This window comes from Somniosus microcephalus, chromosome 9, assembly GCF_052327205.1.
Source record: "Somniosus microcephalus isolate GS21.2 chromosome 9, FLI_Smic_1.0, whole genome shotgun sequence".
In the NCBI taxonomy this organism is placed as follows: Eukaryota; Metazoa; Chordata; class Chondrichthyes; order Squaliformes; family Somniosidae; genus Somniosus; species Somniosus microcephalus.
The window spans coordinates 54,305,868-54,326,060 of record NC_140995.1 but is presented as its reverse complement, the minus strand read 5'-3'; the positions used below and the strand labels follow the sequence as shown (position 1 = coordinate 54,326,060).

Below are 20,193 nucleotides of genomic sequence, written 5' to 3'. Positions count from 1 at the left end.
GGTACTTAAGGAAGTGGCCCTAGAAATAGTAGATGCATTGCTGGTCATCTTCCAAAATTCTATAGACTCTGGAACAGTACCCATGGATTGGAGGGTAGCTAATGTAACCCCACCATTTAAAAAAGGTGGTAGAGAGAAAACAGGGAATTATAGACCGGTGAGCCTGACATCGGTAGTGGGGAAAATGCTAGAGTCCATTACAAAAGATGTAATAGCAGAGCACTTGGAAAACAGCGACAGGATCGGACAAAGTCAACATGGATTTACAAAAGTTAAATCATGCTTGACTAATCTACTGGAATTTTTTGAGGATGTAACTGGTAGAATAGATATGGGAGAACCAGTGGATGTTGTGTATTTGGACTTTCAGAAGGCTTTCGATAAGGTCCCGCATAAGAGATTAGCGTGCAAAGTTAAAGCACATGGGATTGGGGGTAAGGTACTGACTTGGATAGAGAACTGGTTGGCAGACAGGAAGCAAAGAGTTGGAATAAACGGGTCTTTTTCCGAGTGGCTGGCAGTGACTAGTGGGGTACCGCAGGGATCGGTGCTAGGACCCCAGCTATTCACAATATATATTAATGATCTAGACAAGGGAACTAGATGCAATATCTCCAAGTTTGCAGACGACACAAAGCTGGATGGGCGTGTATGCTGTGAGGAGGATGCAGAGAAACTCCAGTATGGTTTGGACAGGTCGGGTGATTGGGCAGATGCAGTATAATGTGGATAAATGCGAGGTTATCCACTTCGGTGGCAAAAACAGGAAGACAGATTATCTGAACGGCAATAGATTGGGAAAAGGGGAAGTGCAACAAGACCTGGGTGCCCTTGTGCACCAGTCGCTGAAGGTAAGCTTGCAGGTGGCAAATGGTATGTTGGCCTTCATGGCGAGAGGATTCGAGTACAGGAGTAAGGATGTCTTGCTGCAGTTGTACAGGGCCTTGGTGAGACCACACCTGGAGTATTGTGTGCAGTTTTGGTCGCCTTATCTGAGGAAGGATGTTCTTGCCATGGAGAGTGCAGCAAAGATTCACCAGACTGATACCTGGGATGGCAAGAATGACATATATGAGGAGAAATTGGGCCGATTAGGCTTATACTTGTTAGAATTTAGAAGAATGAGAGGGGATCTCATTGAAACTTATAAAATTCTAACAGGACTAGACAGACTAGATGCAGGAAGGATGTTCCCAATGGCAGGGGAGTCCAGAACCAGGGGTCACAGTCTAAGGATAAGGGGTAAACCATTTAGGACTGAGATGAGGGCGAATTTCTTCACCCAGAGAGTGGTGAACCTGTGAAATTCTCTACCACACAAGGCAGTTGAGGCCAATTCATTAAATATATTCAAGGAGTTAGATATATTTCTTATGGCTAAAGGGATCAAGGGATATGGGGAGAAGGCAGGGACAGGGTACTGAATTTGGATGATCAGCCATGATCTCATTGAATGGCGAAACAGCCTCGAGGGGCCGAATGGCCTACTCCTGCTCCTATCTTCTATGTTTCTATGTTTCGATATCATGATCCAATTTTAGAATATGTAGTGGTGAAAGATTTGACCCCGTCCACCTCATATAGGCTAAAGATTGGAAATTTTGATTTCAATACTCTGACATATTGATGCATATTATATGGAGTTTAGCATTTTGCTATTCCACAGATAGACACAAAGACAGAGCGATATTAGCCAACTTACAGGAAACTTTCGATTAACCGGCCCCTAAATAACCGGAACGCTCTATCCACCGGCAAAATTCAGGAGTCGGTTCAGATAACTTTTATTACTTTTTTTTTTACTCCATTTGCTGCTGTGCAAGGGTGTAGCTGAAGCTGTTGCTAAGCTACAGAGACGCTTGCAGCTTGTGCCGATTGTTTTGAAGCTAAGCAACAGGGTTTGTTGCTTTATATGGAGCGCTGAGCGCCGTATCTTTTACTATAGCGTTCGGTTATCCGGAATTGTTGATGAACCGGCACCACGTCGGTCCCGTCCGTGCCAGATACCAGAAAGTTTCCTGTACTCTCACACTTCCTAGCAATATTAGCAGAGCTTTCATTAGGTCATCTGCCCAGCCTCATGGACAGAGCTCAACAACAAAGTGTCACAACAGGTCAGAGTGTGCTTTTACTTCTCAAAAATTCATGGTTGCCAACTGTTTTAAAATACAAGATCCAATCTGTTGCAGTGTAATGGTTCTCAAACTCAGGCATGGCAAAAAAGGAAAAGAAAAAATCAAAACAGGGTTTGCCAAAATTTGTACAAACATGTACTGGAAAAGTTGTAAGGAGCCCTTAAAGTTCATTGCAAAGCAATGTTGTCACTGCAATGCTTAAAAAATGCACAGGGTAAAAAGATGCAAGTGGGCAAAGTTGGAATGAATAGCATGTGCTCCGTTGCTGTAAATTACTGTGAGGAGTACAAAACAGAGCTTTAAGTGGCAGCTCAAATTGTAACCAACAATGCTGCAATGAAAACCTATAGGCATCCGACATGTGGTTTGGAGTTTCCCTCTGCGAGAAGTCCCACTAGATTTTCACTGCAGCTCTGTTGGGGCTGAGGTGCTGCCAGTGCCAATTAAAAAGTGAGCTGCTGCTTCAAGCTTCACTATTTGCAAAACAGTGTGGCGGAGCTGCCAACCAATCATTCTTTCCATCTCGGGAATAAGATTGCCTGTCACCACCATTTATCCTTTGGTATATACAGAGCATGTAGATGCTCTGCATGTTAAATTCACATGCCCATTCGCAAGACCCACATGCCCATTCGCAAGACCCACATGCCCATTCGCAAGACCCACATGCCCATTCGCAAGACCCACATGCCCATTCGCAAGACCCACATGCCCATTCGCAAGACCCACATGCCCATTCGCAAGACCCACATGCCCATTCGCAAGACCCACATGCCCATTCGCAAGACCCACATGCCCATTCGCAAGACCCACATGCCCATTCGCAAGACCCACAAGTAGGAGTACTGAAAACTAAGCCCCAAAAAAATGAAAAAGTCACAGATCAGGCCCAGGGGCAGGGTGGTGAAATGAGCTTTTGCCTCCCCCCTGCAGAAACCTCTATATCCACTGAGTGTACAAGGGGCATAGGAATTTTTTGATGGAGCCAAGGTCAAAAAGGTTTGAGAGCCAATTGAGTTGCTAACTGATGTCATAAATTCCACAAAAAATAGAACCAAGGCTAATTCAGCTCCATCATAACTCTAATGCTGGATAAAGCAGGGAGGAACTGACATTTTTCTGTCTTCAGTTTAGATTCAATACAAGAGCCTCGAAAGGTACAGTGCTATTCGGATTGCAGTCCGATCAGTACTAAACCCTAATTTAGAAACAGTGGAAGTGTGAAAAACTGATTTTAATTAATTGCATTTAAGACCATTTTTGCATGTGAAAACTGCTGGAAGCTGTCACATTGACTTACGTTACAATATATTATAGATGATGTAAGCTGACACACAAGACGCAGTTCCCTTTACTTACAAGGTCACAGTTACTCTGAAACCCTAGATGGAACACAAGAGTTATTGCTATTTAAAGCCATCTGCAAATCAGGTCAATGGAAACATTTTTGCCTGCAGAATACGAGTCCAAGATAAAGGTTTGCACATTTAAGGAGAAAATCTATGATTCAGGATGCCAGCGGGGAGCAGTACATCTCGGAAAACCTGAGCACTACTCACAAAACCAATTTCCACTTGCATGGATTATTTCCTCATAGCAATGTGTACACAACTCCACACACCCAAACTCAACAGCTACAGTAGACCAGTGCTCTTCCAACCACCAATAACTTTCTCTCTTTGCAAGGAAAGTCCATCTAATTTGGTTTTACGAACGCAAAAGTGATACAATCTACAACCTGTGCAGTTTGTGCTCAATCAAAAAACCTTGGAACAGAACTTACCCAACACAACATTTGGTGCACTCTCGATTCACAGGGGGATCTCCACCAATATGGCCTCACTATCTGGAGGGGAGTTCTGCTCCCAAAGGTCCATAACTGAGTGAGCGCCTTGAAATTATATAGTGAATTTTTATATTCACTGAAGAATGACAGAGCACAAGTGCAGCAACAGTTTTGCACTGTAGACACTGTCAGCAGCAAGCATCCAGGTCAGTTTATAGCATAACCTGTACCAACAATGTGACTCAGCATAACCTGCATCTGTGCGCTTTCCAGTCATCCTTATGGCCAAGGTGAGCCTAATGATTTTCTTTGCGCTAATTAGTACCAAAATTAAAGCTAACTTGCTCACTTTGGACTCAATTATATTTTGATTGTATTATACAATCAACATAAAAAAATTATCTGGTCATCATCACATTGCTGTTTTTGAGAGCTTGCTGAGCACAAATTGGCTGCTGCATTTCCCACATTACAGTGACTACACTCCAAAAGTACAGTACTTCATTGGCTGTAAAGCACTTTGAGACGGCCGGTGGTCATGAAAGGCACTATATAAATAGAAGTCTTTCTTCCATGGGTTCAAAAAGTTCCCAAAGCTAGTCCAGAAATAAACTTTACAGCTAGAGATTTTTAACCCAATGTGGATTCAAAGCTATGACTTACTTAGGTGATGTGCCACCTTGCCAACCCACTGTAGCTGCCACTACTTCTGCAGAAATCTTAATGCCTAGCAACTTTATTTAAAAATTTACAATGCTCCTTTATCAGTGGTACACCCAACACTTAATATGTTGGGAAACACCTAAACAAATGCCCTCAGCCTTTATTCTGCACAAATGTCTGCCAAGATCAGTCTCCAAAACAGCAAATGGTTTCTTTTCTGAAAAATCTTCAAATCTACAATACGAGAGGCGCCATGAATAAAAAGCTTCTATAAACATCATTGTTCTTGATTGCCGGACTGTTTCAATTCACAAGCCATTACCTATTATTGCATTTACCCTGAAGTCAACCCATTCAGAAATTAAAACTCATTCTGAAATAAATTGGAATTTTTGCACAATATCACCTTTATCTGGAGGAAGTTTGCTTACAGCTGTGGGAGGGGAAGGAAAGGACACTTGTATAATACAGATGCAGTTTTAAATGATACAGGCTTAAGATACATATTAGCAGGAGTATGTATGTTTTGGGTGAAGGAACCAGATGCTCCAGTTAATTTTGTTTGGGGGGCCAGAATGCAGAAAAAAAATAGCATATCTTAGTAATAAGTTTTAAACTGGGACATAATGCAATGTGCATAACAGCAACTAGCATGGTAATTACATCAAGTAAAATGAAGGCTGGACTATGATAGCAGGATGAAAGTATGGGATGAGAGCAAGCTGGTACATAAATCGAGGTGCACTGAGCTACCCTGAATAGCAGGGTAAGTGACAAGAGCAGAGACCCATTCCTAAACCCTTCCACTGATTTAACTGGAGGATACTATCAGGAGTTACAATACAGAATGCATACTACTCACATCCCTAGCCCTGTCCAGAGATTTTTTTTCCATGCACACAATAAGCATTTTACATAGCACGGTGGCTAAAGTGGTTCTAGCAGGAATCCAACCCCACAGAACAGGTTTGCTTTATGCATGGACTGATGTAAAGCACACAGACTATCAAGTGGCAACAGAAACATGAGGTCTGGTTCAACTTTAGATCGGCAGTGTAAAAAGAATTGAAATATAGCCAAAATTCTGGTAGGTCCTGTTTGTTAACAGCTTTAAAAAAACACACAAATAAAGCCTTTTTCAGAAATGAAAATGCACAACCTGTGTTATGCTAATGCTTAGTGAGTGACTTATGGTACTCGGTGGAAATTATTGAGATTTAATAGTGCTGGCCAGGTTTCAGTCACCAGAGTTGGAATTTCTAAGACAGACAGGCCAAGCAGACTGCAGCTTTGCTCCATTTCTCAAGACAACACTTAACACTCTCTTTTAATATTAGAAACCTAGAACCAATGGAAAGTGCACCACCAGCAAGCAATATAAACTAGTCCCTTCATGACAGCGGCAGTACAAATCTAATTTGTGGGCTTAGGAACTGCAGCTGGTTATGCCAGCTCTCTCTCTGTGCCAGGCACCAGAAGGCAATATAGCACCGCTCTCCCAAAATCAGTGCTGCAGTCTGAAAGTGCCTATTCCACAGTGACAGGAAATAAGCTAAGTGTTTATCACTGCCAACGATCGGAAAGAAAAACAGCACCAACTAAAAAAAAAGCTTCCACATGGATTAAGGTAGCCATATCTCCAGTTAAATATAAACACACCACTCAATTCCAGTCAACAACACGATCTGACAACAAGAGACAGTCTACAACCATCAGTCACTGAAACCATTGAGTTTGAAACTGATGAGCGCCCTGGAAACCATGAAGAACAAACTTACATTTACACGCAACCTTTCCTGTCCTCAAGACACCCAGAGGTTGCGAAAGGTGCCATAATAAATGCAAGATCTTTCTTCCTGCCTCACTGGAACTGTTAAATAAGCTACCCAGGAAGAAGAGTTCTGCACATGCCTGGACATACACATGTTCAGGGCACTCAACACTTGTTAGTTGGGAGGGAAGAATTCCTCAAACATTTAGATTGAGACCCAAGGAGCACTTTTTAAAACCAGGTTTGACATCATACAAAAGTACACTCCATGCAGGGTCAAACCAAAAAAGTGGCTCCCGAGAGTCTCCTTCAACTTCACTCCAGAACCAGCTCAGGCAGAATCCAGATTTATATTGCTGACATTGCGACGGTTACTTGGTATAAATGCAGCCTTAGATCATTAAATGCCATGACGGTGAATTTTTTTTTTTTTTAGGTGCTCCTCTAATTCTGGCCTCTTGAGCATGCCTAATTACAATAGCTCAACCATTGGTGGCCATGCCTTCTGTTGCCTAGGACCTTAGCTCTAGAATTCCCTGCCTAAACCTCTCCGCCTCGCTACCTCTTTCCTCCTTTAAGACGCTCTTTAAAATCTACCTCTTTGACCAAGCTTTTGGTCACCTGCCCTAATTTATCCTTGTGGCTCAGTGTCAAATTTTCTCATCTTTTAACACTCCAGTGAAGTGCCTTGGGACGTTTTACTACGTTAAAAGCACTATATAAATGTTGTTAAAAATTTAAACTGGTTTTAAACCGAAGTTAAAAACAATCAGCAAATAAAGCATCTCCACAATAAAATTGCATGAAATAATAAATTTTTCCAGTTATAAGTTGGTGCTAAAATGGAGTGTTCCTAAAATAGTTAGACTGAATGGGATAGAACATTAAGATGTGGATGCCACCAGACAGAATGAAGAAAAGTTGAAAAGTCCTACACATCACGACAGTGAAACTGAGCTTCATAATGGAGCGTCTGCCAGAAGTTGTTTTTGTCCTTGGAGTTGTCGAGGTGAATGGAAGTCTAGATTAATGTATTTTTGCATCAATCCCAGCACAGAATGCCAAGTAGTCACATGACAACCTGCCATAGTTCATCTACATAGTCAGCACCAGTAATAGATTTGAACTAGTGTAACACGAGTGCTTATCTGATGAAGTGCACTTGGATATGGTGAGCAAGCTTTATTTCTCGATATCAAACAGTAACGGTCTACAGTACCTCCACACGGCAGTTTTTCCCCATAGTTAACTGTGAATCCTGCATTTCATATTTCGTATACCAGTTATAAAGACAATTTACCACCTTCAGTGCAGTGTTTCAACCACAACTAGATTGGGCACAAGATGGCAGATTCACCTCTTTCGGCTTTCCAAGCAATCTTCTCCCAGCTGAAATCCATTCCAACACCTTCAGAGAGCACTGATCTACAACCAAACAGTAAACTACCCGTCCAATCTTACCAAAGCACACACTATATGCAGACATAGGCTACATCATTTCCAAGACTTCAGTGCTACTTCCAGTTTATACCCCAAATGTTCCTTGCACAGTGTATTCCAAAAGCTTCCAGTCTCAACTTCTATGCTTTAGTTAAGAGTCCATATGCCAAGCACCATGCTGAAGTGAAAATTGGATACAAGCTTCATAATCGCACATTATCTCTGCTCTTCCATGATTATTGCTCACAAATGATTTGGTTTTTTTTTTTTTTTTTTTAAACCACAGCTCTGGTTACTACCATTATGACTAAGGAACCTGGAAGTATAGCAGCACCCAGTTTTTTTCTTAAAAATACAAAAATGAAGTCATGCTAAACCTTGACAAATCTCCAGTTAAGCCTCAGCTGGAGTATTGTGTACAATTCTGGGCACCACACTTTAGGATGTCAGGGCCCTGCAGAGGGTACAGGAGAGGTTTACCAGGATACTACCAGGGATGAGGGAGTTCTGTTATGTGGAGAGGTTGGAGAAGCTGGAATTATTCCCCTTAGAGCAAAGAATGTTAATAGACCTAGCAAAGGCATTCAAGGGGTTCTGATAGTTTCTCCTTATTTGCTCTATTTCCTCCAGCAAATGGGTTGGTAACCAGGTCATAGATTTAATATTGGCAAAAGATCAAGGGGAAATTAGGAGGAATTTCTTCACAGAGGGTTGTTAAGATCTGGAATGCACTATGGAATCAGGATTCCACAGGAACTTTAATTGGACATGTACTTGAAAGAAGACTGATTTGCAGGGTTATGGGGGAAAAGCCAGGGTGGGACTAAATTACATCTCTTTCAAAGAGCCAACACAGGCATGATGGGTCGAATGGCCTCTCTGTGCTGCAGGATTCGATGATTCTATATCCAAGTTTGCATATGACACTAAGTTAGGAGGCAATAACTTGTGTGGATGGGAGTTGGAAATTAAAGGGTCATAGAGACGGAGTGGGCAAAACTGTTCGAGACGGGGCTCAATGTAGGGGAGTGTGAGGTCATCCACTTTGGATCTGAGAAAGGTGATCAGAATTTTTCTTTAAAAAAGGTGAGACTAGAAGCTGGGGAGGAGCAAACAGATTTAGGTGTCTATGTACACATCATTAAAAGCTAGTGCACAAGCACAAAGTGTAATCAAAAAGGCTAATGGGATGTTGGCCTTTATCTCAAAAGGGGCTGGAATACAAAATTGAGGAAGTGACGCTTCAGTTGTAGAGAGCCTTGGTCAGACCCCATCTGGAGCATTGCATTTAGCTTTGGGCATCACACCTCGGGAAGGAGTACAGTGCAGATTCACGAGGATGATACTGGGATTTAAAGGGTTAAATTATGACGACAGGTTGCATAATCTTGGTTTGCATTCTGTTGAGTTTGGAAGATTGATAGGAGATCTAATCAAGGTCTTTAAAATGATGAAAGGGTAGCTATAGTGGAACTATTTTCTCTGGTGGGGAAATCTAGAACAAGCAATCTTAAAAATGAGAGCACTAGGCTATTTAAGAGTGCAATCAGGAAGCATTTTAACACAAGTTGTAGTGGAAATCTGGAGCACTGTCTCTGAAAAGGGTTAGTGGGTCAATGAAGTTCTGAAGATGGAGATCGATGGATTTTTGTTAGGTAATGATCTCAAGGGATATGGAGTTTCAAAAGCAGGTCAACGAGTTGAGGTACAGATCACGCATGATCTAATTGAATGGCCTACTCCTGTTCCTATGTTCCTAGATCCAAGCACATCAACTCCTCCCCACTCATCCAGAGGGAATGCTAATTCAATGACACTTGTTCACTCTGCCATCACCTCCACTTCTGCCTGCTCTTCCTCAGGCAATCTTCCATGTAACCATAGCAGATGCAGCATCTGGCATTAAGGACAGGAACATTGTACCATAACATAGTATATATTATTCTGCTAAGGTGAAGCAGTGTTCCTTTTAATTTACAGGATCCTATTGCCGTGATTAAATCTGGAGATCAAGGATGCTTAATTGTTTCTCCAGATTGGCACTGTAAATCACTGGCTTCTATCCAAGGTCAGAAGAACCCATCCTGAAGTATTCTTTTACAAAGATTGCTTTGGAAGTCCAAAATCTATGTTAAAAGTTTTCATTTGAAATTTTACCTCAGAAAAGCTTCTAAAATTCATCTTTCAGCTGAACGGTGAAAATAATTTAGAAAAACACTTATACTGTTACAGCCCAAGGAAAAAACCATGTTTCAACTTTTGCCATGAGAAAAATTAAGCTTTCTGCAATTGTTATTTTCCAGTTCTCTGCAAAAACGAAGCAAAGTTGCTCTAATTAACTACTGTCTCTACCTTCTCCCTCAAAAAACTCATTTTTATGTGAAATTTTACCAAAAACTTCAATAAATTGGCCACCTTAAGACATGCTTCCAGCTGCACCAAGAATCAAACTAATGCACATGGAGTAAGTCTCCATACATCAGGAATATAGGCACAAATATATTCAGTAATTGCTGAGGGGCCTGTAACTTCTGAACTGACCTTAAACCAACGTTTAAAAAGTTACGAACATTTTAAAAACGTTTTACAATGCGGTAGAAAGTAATTAACAATGTTTCGCATATACACTTTCCCCACATAGAATGTCTCAAGAGGTCACAGAACCTTGGAGGACGATGACTACCTGCGATCCCCTTGGATGAAGTGAAGGAGGAACGTCCCACAGGTACGCATCAACCTAGAGGCGGGGGCCCCCCCCCACCACAGGAAGAGGCGGGGGCCCCCCCCACCACAGGAAGAGGCGGGGGCCCCCCCCACCACAGGAAGAGGCGGGGGCCCCCCCCACCACAGGAAGAGGCGGGGGGCCCCCCCCACCACAGGAAGAGGCGGGGGCCCCCCCCCACCACAGGAAGAGGCGGGGGCCCCCCCCCACCACCACAGGAAGAGGCGGGGGCCCCCCCCACCACCACAGGAAGAGGCGGGGGCCCCCCCCACCACAGGAAGAGGCGGGGGCCCCCCCCACCACAGGAAGAGGCGGGGGCCCCCCCCCACCACAGGAAGAGGCGGGGGCCCCCCCCCACCACAGGAAGAGGCGGGGGCCCCCCCCCCACCACAGGAAGAGGCGGGGGCCCCCCCCCACCACAGGAAGAGGCGGGGGCCCCCCCCACCACAGGAAGAGGCGGGGGCCCCCCCCCACCACAGGAAGAGGCGGGGGCCCCCCCCACCACAGGAAGAGGCGGGGGCCCCCCCCACCACAGGAAGAGGCGGGGGCCCCCCCCACCACAGGAAGAGGCGGGGGCCCCCCCCCACCACAGGAAGAGGCGGGGGCCCCCCCCACCACAGGAAGAGGCGGGGGCCCCCCCCCACCACAGGAAGAGGCGGGGGCCCCCCCCACCACAGGAAGAGGCGGGGGCCCCCCCCACCACAGGAAGAGGCGGGGGCCCCCCCCACCACAGGAAGAGGCGGGGGCCCCCCCCCACCACAGGAAGAGGCGGGGGCCCCCCCCCACCACAGGAAGAGGCGGGGGCCCCCCCCACCACAGGAAGAGGCGGGGGCCCCCCCCACCACAGGAAGAGGCGGGGGCCCCCCCCCACCAGGAAGAGGCGGGGGCCCCCCCCCACCAGGAAGAGGCGGGGGCCCCCCCCCCACCAGGAAGAGGCAGGCCCCCCCCCCCCACCAGGAAGAGGCAGGGGCCCCCCCCCCACCAGGAAGAGGCGGGGCCCCCCCCACCAGTAAGAGGCGGGGGCCCCCCCCCACCAGGATGAGGCGGGGGCCCCCCCACCACCACCCCCAGGATGAGGCGGGGGCCCCCCCCCAACCAAGAAGAGGCGGAGGAAGAGGCTGTGCACCTCTCGGGAGGGCTGGCGCAGTGGAGTCAGCACTCCTGTCCCTATGCTGCACCATGAGGGTGCTAAAGCAGGAACTCTTGACCGCAACCAACTTCCTCTCATCCTCCTGGGACCGCGCCCTCCTCTCCAACTACCTGGCTCTGCACGAGACACACAGAAGCTGCCGCCGTGGGGCCTGTGAGAAAGGTCTACATAGAAACATAGAAGATAGGAGGAGTAGGCCATTCGGCCCTTCGAGCCTGCTCCGCCATTCAACGAGATCATGGCTGATCATCCAAACCCTAGCACCCAGTTCCTACACCGACAGCCATCCCACCCAAGCCCTATCCCCGTAACCCCACATATTTAATCCCCCCTAACACTAAGGGCCAATTTTTAAAAAAAAATTTTTAAATCATGGCCAATCAACCTAACCCGCACATCTTTGGACTGTGGGAGGAAACCGGAGCAACCGGAGAAAACCCATGCAAACACGGGGAGAATGTACAAACTCCACAGTGTCACCCGAGGCCGGATTTGAACCCGGGTCTCTGGCGCTGTGAGGCAACAGTGCTAACCACTATGCCACCATGCTGCCAACCGAGTCCAAGCTGTCCGAGGATGGGGAACCACTGGGAGATGCGTCCAGGTCCCCTGCAAGATGGGGTAGATGTCGAACCCAGCACGAGGATAACTACTACAGGGGTGCAAGAATGTGAAGGAAGTTCATGGAGGGGCATCGCAAGTATCTTTTTAGTCCATTGAACGCAACTTGACTCTCCTCAAACGGTGGGGCAGAAGCTGGATGACCTTTGCCAGCTTGTTGCGTGGGCTGTTGACTTGTACTGCAGATGATGTCCATCTCTCTCATTGCAGTGCCAACCACAGCGGAGACAGTCCAGGATCATGAGGGACATGGTGCTAATGGCCAGGAAGGCAGCAGTTCCCAGCGCCACTTCCTTCCACACCTAAGCTTAGTGCCAGACGCAGGAGACAGCCATCAAGAGTCACAGCCATCAAGAGTCACAGCCCCCTGCTCCCCACGTCCCTTCGGAGCAACATCAGGAACCCAGGTCCCAACTCCCAGATCCCCACCACAAGCGTTTGTGCACGTGGATGGGGGGGCGAGGTGTACGAGGGAATGGGGGCCTCTCTCGTACAGAGCCCAGCTCCTCATGCTCAGTCTCACTCAGCAACCCTCAGGCTCACCTGTAAGGGTACAACTGTTCAACTCTTGTAAATATAGTTACAAGTTTATTATTTTTCTTCGTTACATTTGTTGCTGTCTCTTGTTGGATGTTGCAGTATTTAATACTCCATGTTATTCTTGCTGCTAAATAATTATGTGGGAAGTAGTTTGCAACCTTTTAAAACTTTGAAAAAGTTTAATGCTTTTGAGCAAATTTACATTTACACCTGCTGTCATGTGAAATCTAGCAATACTTTTAAAACAAACTACTACTTTTAAATTGATGACCTCAAACCAGTGTTACCACTGTGGCTATGTTTACAAGCAGTGACGTAAACATACACTGTAGAATATGCACTTTGCACTGCATGAATTCCTAATGATATGCACTACTTTGTCAATTCTTCCTGTGGAGAATGTGTAGTTTTTCATTCTCATCTGCATTAAAATTTGAATGCTGCACTTTGAATCTTGTTGGTCCTTCCTTTTGTTCACCCCACGATGGGGAAATCAACAGACACTTTCAGGACTTCATGGTCCACCTCAATTCTGCTGATCGTGTCCTGGAGGGAGGGTGGGGAGGCAGCTGGCGACTATCATTGTCTGAATGACTGAGCCACCAGCTGCTGTCTAGTCAGTCGGCTAGCTGCCTTCCTTCCTTGGGGGGCGGTGGCAACGACCCAAGTTAGGATCCTCCAGATCCACTAGCATCTCATCTGCCAGGTTAAGGGTCAGCCCTTCCTGCAGGGCCAAACTGTGCTGTGCACAGCAGACCACCATTCTTCACTAGGCAAGGACTGCAAAACATCCGGGATCTATCCAAGCTATGGAAGAGTGATTTGAACACCCCTATTGTCTGCTCAACCACTTGGCGTGTGCTTTTCCTGTGCTGTGGTATTGGTGATGCGGAGGATGTCATCAGACACAGCTTCAGTGGGTATGCCTTCTCCCCTAAAATCCATCCATCTCCGTCCCTCCATGGTGAACAAGTCATGAGTGTTGCACAGAATGTACAGCACAGAAACAGGCCGTTTGGCCCAATGAATGTTGGAGTGATAAAGCACAAAGGCATTAATGGCCCAGAACTTCGGGTCTCCACGGGCGAGTACGCACGGGGTACTCACCCGTAAGCCCAATGGAAGTGCCAGTTTCCTGCATGCACTGCGAATGCGCGGGAAACCGGCATTTCCGTTCCCCTGAAAGCAGGAGTTGAGGTGGAACACGCGCACGGGAGAGGCTGCGCGTGCACATCGCACTTACCCTCCCGGGAAAACATGCAAAAAAACGTAAGTCTCCAGAAGTTAGACATTTAAAAAGCAGTCGCAAGGCCTGCTTTTTACAAGGTAAGTGGTGAATTAATTAAAATTAAAACATTTTTTCCACAGGTTTATTATTCTTAAATACTTTAAAGAAAGGTAAGTTTATTTTTAGCCCGACAGAAAATAAAATTTTTCAAAAAATTAAATTGTTTAAAATAGTTATTTCATGTAATTTATAGTTTATTTAAAAAATGTGATTTAAAAAAAAAATTATTTGACGATTTAGTGATGTTTTGGGGCTTATAGTATTTCTAAGTTTGACAGCCCTTCCTGTCAAACTTATGAATGAAGCATTCCCTGCTCCGATTAGCTCCCCATGGCCCACGTGATCCCAGGGGACGCATCGAACTAACTGCGCCCCTGGGATACGCAAGCACTGCGCGCCGGCAGTTGGGAGCAGGCCCAGGATCAGAATTCCACGGGGGCCCACAGCTCAACGGCCAGCGCCCTAGGTAAGTGCAGGTCGGGGGCTTGCACCCACGGGAAGCCTCCGACCCTAATTTCTGGGCCATTATGAGCACGTCACCGAGACACTGCATTAACATGCAGGATGCGCAGTTGGGCATTGCAGACGATCAAATTCAATGAATGGTACCCTTTCCTATTTATGAACGTCACAGGTTCATCAGGTGGTGCCTTCAGCAGCACGTGGGTTCCATGGATGGCGCCCTGCAGTTTGGGAAGCCAACAATCCTATGGAACTCTCCCTTTGCTGCACTGGGGATGCCATACCAGATTAACTCAGATGCCCTGCAGAATATAGCATCCATGACCTATTGAATACAGTCCCTTGCACTACACTGGGTAATGTTGCACATGTCACCAGTGGCTGGCTGAAAGGAGCCGTATGCATACAAAGTAAGAGCGGTCGTGACCTTCAAGGCCACTGACAAGGCCCTGCAGATGGTAGACCGCGGCTGCAGGTCCTTTTTAGGATGTCAGCCGTGGCTCAGTTGGTAACACCCTCGCCAAAGTCTGAAGGTTTTGGGTTCAAGCTCCACTCCAGAGGCTGGAGCACAAAAATTTAGGCCAACACTCCAGTGCAGTACTGAGGGAGTGCTGCACTGTTGGAGGTGCCGTCTTTCAGATGAGACGTTAAACCGAGGCCCCGTCTGCACGCTCAGGTGGGCGTAAAAGATCCCTGGCACCACCTGATGAACCGGTGAGCAGTTATTCCCGGTGTCCTGGCCAATATTCATCCCTCAACCAAGGTGATCTGGTCATTATCACTGCTGTTTGTGGGAGTTTGTTGTGTGCAAATTGGCTGCCGCATTTCCTACATTGCAACACTAACTACACTGCAAAAGTATTTCATTGGCTGTAAAGTGCTTTGGGACATCCTGAGGTTGTGAAAGGTATTATTATAAATGCAAGTCTTTCTTTTACGTCAGAGAGGTGATCGATTGTCTTCTTGCTGAAACTCAGCTTTCACACAGTGCTCCTCAGACATTGTTGCAAAAGGACATTCTCTCCCTGTAGACTCTCATCATCTTCCAACACTAGGAGTGTAGATGTCAAGGGATATCAGAGGTTCCACAGACAGATCGGAGGCCTAAAACACCCTTAGGAACAATTCACTACCTGCTGGAGAGAGAATCCACAGCAGTGTCATTTGAAGACCATAAATTACATCACTCAAAGGGTCCTGAATTACCAGCCTACATGGCTGCGGCAGGAATAACTTGCATCATCATAAATCCAGCAATTTCATGATCGCAATAAGCTTCAGTGGGGAACCTTGGTGAGGTGGTCATTTTTATCGGTTTTTGGCAAGGCTAACGGTGAAGCGATTTGTGCAGAATTGTAACTCATGGTATCTCATGTTGAAAATTGCTGAATTTTTTATGAATTAATAATGATGAGCACCATTAATACGCCATTATTTTCCTATCAATTTCTGGTCCATTGTTAAACTTTCCCATTCAAATTTTAGAATACTGCAATTCTAAGGGAATTTTGTTACGGCATATGCTAATGGAAAACAACGATTGTACACATACTGATGGTTAGGTGAATAGGATTTGTTTATAAAATGAACAGAGCTCTATAGTCTGGATTATACAGAAGCCAAAAGGTGTAATCATTTAAATTGTACATGGCAGCATTTGTGACATATGAATACAGAATATACAATGTTTAAATGTGTAGCCCATTAGTCAGAGTAAAATAAAAAGCTCTGACTGGCACTATGTCACCTTTTGCCAGAATTCAAGGTTTCAACTGCTACAAAATGTACGTTTTCATTAAAAAGTTAAAAATCAGTTGTAAATGTCATCTACAATAGCTTGCGGCTCAATTAAAGGAGACATCACCAAATTTTTGAATACACAAGACACAAAAGTGTGGGTTCTGCCAATGAGGGGAAAAAGAATCAATGGGGAAGATGCAGCTACAGTCAAATTTATAAGGGAATTTAAAACCAGCCTTGATCCAAGTATGTCAAAGGCTCGCGAGATAGTGGTTCTCCAGAAGACAATTAGGATAACCATGTCCCATTTGCACTAGTTCAAAAAAAATTCAAAGAATTATTAAACGTAACAAGAAAGCATCAGACGTGTTGATAAGTGCTGCTACTCGAGAATCACGGAATGGTGTTGGATACAATATGACAAGACACTGAAGTAGTAATTTAATTCAGTTGCAACATTTAACCATGTACAGTACTTCTTTCTGAATTTGGAGGCAAATAAATTGTGTCCAAAGCATCTATTTAAAATAACATTTGGGCAGGATGGTGCAGGGGTCGAGATTACGTGGGGAGCTTGCATAATGTGCCATGTTGATTTTGCACCAAAACAACAGCTTTGAAGACTGAAAATGTTTCCTGACAAGTACGCCCAAATCAATTCAACTGTCCCCGCGTCTTTCCCAATCCCACACCGAAACAGCTGTGGGGACATGGGATACATCTATATGTATAATAAATAAATGGATGTCTGTGTATGTCGGCGGTAAACTCAAAAGTTACAGCGTAGCTACACGTTATATCAAAAGCAAGCTTATTAGGGGAGTGTCACAGGCGTTTTTACTTTTTGGTCAGACAAAAATTGCTCGGACAGTATACAGAAAACGTTCAAAAAACGGACAAAATCTGCTCATTAGCGTTGTGACGTGATGGTTGACCAGTCCTACGGGGGAAGCGTGGTGCGTCACGGGGGGGGGGGGGCGTTTCATGGTGTGTGGGGGTGGGGCCTAATCCTGCCGCCTGCCGTGAGTGCAGGACCGGGAAAACAGGTACACAGACAGAGAAAACCACGCGGCCTGAGAGCCCGATAGACAGCGAGCATTCACACAGACAGATACACCCGTACGGCCTGAGCCCGAAAGACATCGAGCGGGGGAGCGGCGGCCCGGAGCGGGAGCTGAGCTGGGGTCACTCGGGCCGGGCCTGAGGCGCTACGCCGCGCACGCCGGGTCACCAAGGCCGGGCTCGGAGTCCAACCCCTTCCCCGGGGTCTCTTCCTCTCTTTCCCTCTCCCTCCTTCCGCCCCCCCCCCTCCTCTCTATCTCCCCACCTCTTCCCCCGGCGGCGGGACGGAGCGGGAGCTGAGCTGGGGTCACTCCGGCCGGGCCCGAGGCGCTACGCCACGCACGGGGGCTCCGGGTCAACTGGCCGGGCCTGAGGCACTACGCCACGCACAGGGGCACCGGGTCACCAAGGCAGGGCTGAGTCCAACCACTTTTCTCTCTCTCCTGCCCCTCCTCTCTCTCTCTCTCTCTCTCCCTCCCCCCCCCTTCCCCTCCTCTTTCTCTCCTTCCCCTCCCCCTCAATCTCTCTCCTTCCCCTCCCTCTCCTTCCCCTTTCCCCTCCTTCCCCTCCCCCTCTCTCCTTCCCCTCCTCCCTCTTTCCCCCCTCTCTCTCCCTCTTTCCCGTGCCCCTCCCTTCTCTCTCTCTCTCTCTCTCTCTGCAGAGTACAGCGGGCAAGGACACTGAAAGCACAATTGGAAGAGATAGATTGTAGCGAGGGGGGGGGGGGGGGGAAAGCACGCACGAGGGGAGGAGCGCAGGGAGGGGGAATCAGAGACTCCTGACCAGACTCAGGCACGGCAAGCTGTTGACCAGGCAAGACATACCCCAAACTATAAAACCTGGAGTATATGGCTACTGGCGATCCCCATTAACAAAAAACGAAGTTAAAGAACCACCTCCTGGATGCTTAGGAAGAGTTCTTCAATCCCAACAGTTTTATAAACATGGCAGAGGGTTCTTCAGTTCACTCGGCAACACCGGGTACTCCAGCTAGTATATTAATATAAACTAGTCAAAAGGAAAAACCACTGCATGATTATACTCTTATTTTAACAGCGATAAAATGATATGCATCTTACATAATAGGAAGTCTTGCACCTACAAATACTTCCTATTATGTAACACTTCCTGAATTGTTTCTGTGCATAACAGTTTCAGTTTGTGTTTTTTGGAAATTATTTGAATACAAACTGGATGGTGAGTGTGGATTTTCAACTAAACTTTACTGTTTTATGACAAATTAAGTTTCAAACAAATACCATGCAAAAACACACTCCCCAAACACACTCATTTATGTATGAGGTTCATTTCTACAGCTGTTGTGGCTGTAATTATTTGCTATGGAGTGGAAAATCCAGGAAGTTATCAGGGCAATAGGCAAAAGAAATGTAAACTGGTGTTATTTTTGGGCTCCTATCTAATCATTGATAAACACTGATGCAATTTCTTAAGTGTTTGCTTGACAGGAAGACTAACCATTGAGGATGGAGGTTGGTTCCAGTACCTGCCACCTATTTTCTAGAAATTGCAAAAGTTGCTTATTTATTAAAAGCAGTCCACCTGTGAATTTGTCAATCACACTTTAAAGACAGAAATCTCCAGTAACAACGGTCCAGAATTTGTGGTCTGGCCCCGAAGTACGCTTCGCACAAGGATCTTGTGATCCCTGTACCGAGAACTTTGGGTTTTCCAACCTTCAAGTCAAATCATCGAACTGTACTTGGGATCCCCTTGTGCAAACTGCTGTGACGTCAACAAGCTGTCTAAGCAGCCAATCAAAAAACAGAATTTCTACAGACAGCAAACAAGGAGTGAGCAATCTCTTAAAATTCTAACTTTTTAAAATAGTTGGGAGAGCAAAAGATAGATTGGGGCTCTCATGGGGAAAAAGGCAAACCTGAAAAAGATGGACAAACTTTAAAAAAGAAATTTGAATTGTTTTTGAAAAGTTGCTTAAAATATTTATTTTATTAAAATGGATAAATTTCACAGCACGAAAGTAAAATTTGTTTTCTAGGCCCTTAACATTTGTTTGACAGTAATAACGCAGTCAAAACCCATTACACCTAATCCCTTTGGATCTAACTTTGTGGGAAATTTAACAGCGTACTTACTGTGGAAGAGCCGAAGTTAACAGTTTCCCTGATTTGGCTGATTGCACAGGTTGCTGGTTCTGGGGGGGGGTTTTGGAAAGTGGGTGGTGCACAGCTCAGTCTCTGTTTTAGAGCAGTCAACGACTGACCGCAACTTCAGGATTTCCGCATGCGAAGTTCTGGTCAGTTTCAAAGGCGGAATGACGGCGAACACTGCCAGTTCGCTGTCATCCCAACTGCAAATTCCAGCCCAATATCACAAAACAGCAGGTTTTAAAACTTTCAATTGGAACCTATTTAAATTCACCCAGCATTTAATAAACAGAAATTAGATTTTTATAGCCTCAAAAGGACACACACCAAAACTTTACCTGGTACAATGTTCATCACCTTATTAAAAAAAAGTGCATTATCTGACTTACTGTGAACGACTCGAGGACTGCAGAAACAGAAGAGTTTAAATCTGTGCTCACGATTCCCTTTCTGAAGTACTGCCAGAGGATTAGGTCATGACACATTTGATTTGGTTGTTGGCTTAGTTTCCAACGGTCAAGAAAACAGCACTTGATGCATTTTAAGTGCAACCCACGTATAGATATAATTAAAGGGAACTTAAAATTCTAAAATCCACATTCCATTGTGGCCCTGAAGTGGGAACTCACTAATTGCACAGTATTTTCATGCATCCAGTTTCGAACTGTATAACTCATTCTTGATCTA

At 45.7% G+C, this 20,193-nt stretch overlaps 1 protein-coding gene across 2 annotated transcripts in view; it reads right to left on the bottom strand.

Annotated features, from left to right (window-relative positions):
* smap1 (small ArfGAP 1) overlaps positions 1-20,193 on the bottom strand; it is a 313,504-nt gene that overhangs the window by 276,368 nt on the left and 16,943 nt on the right. The window lies entirely within an intron of this gene.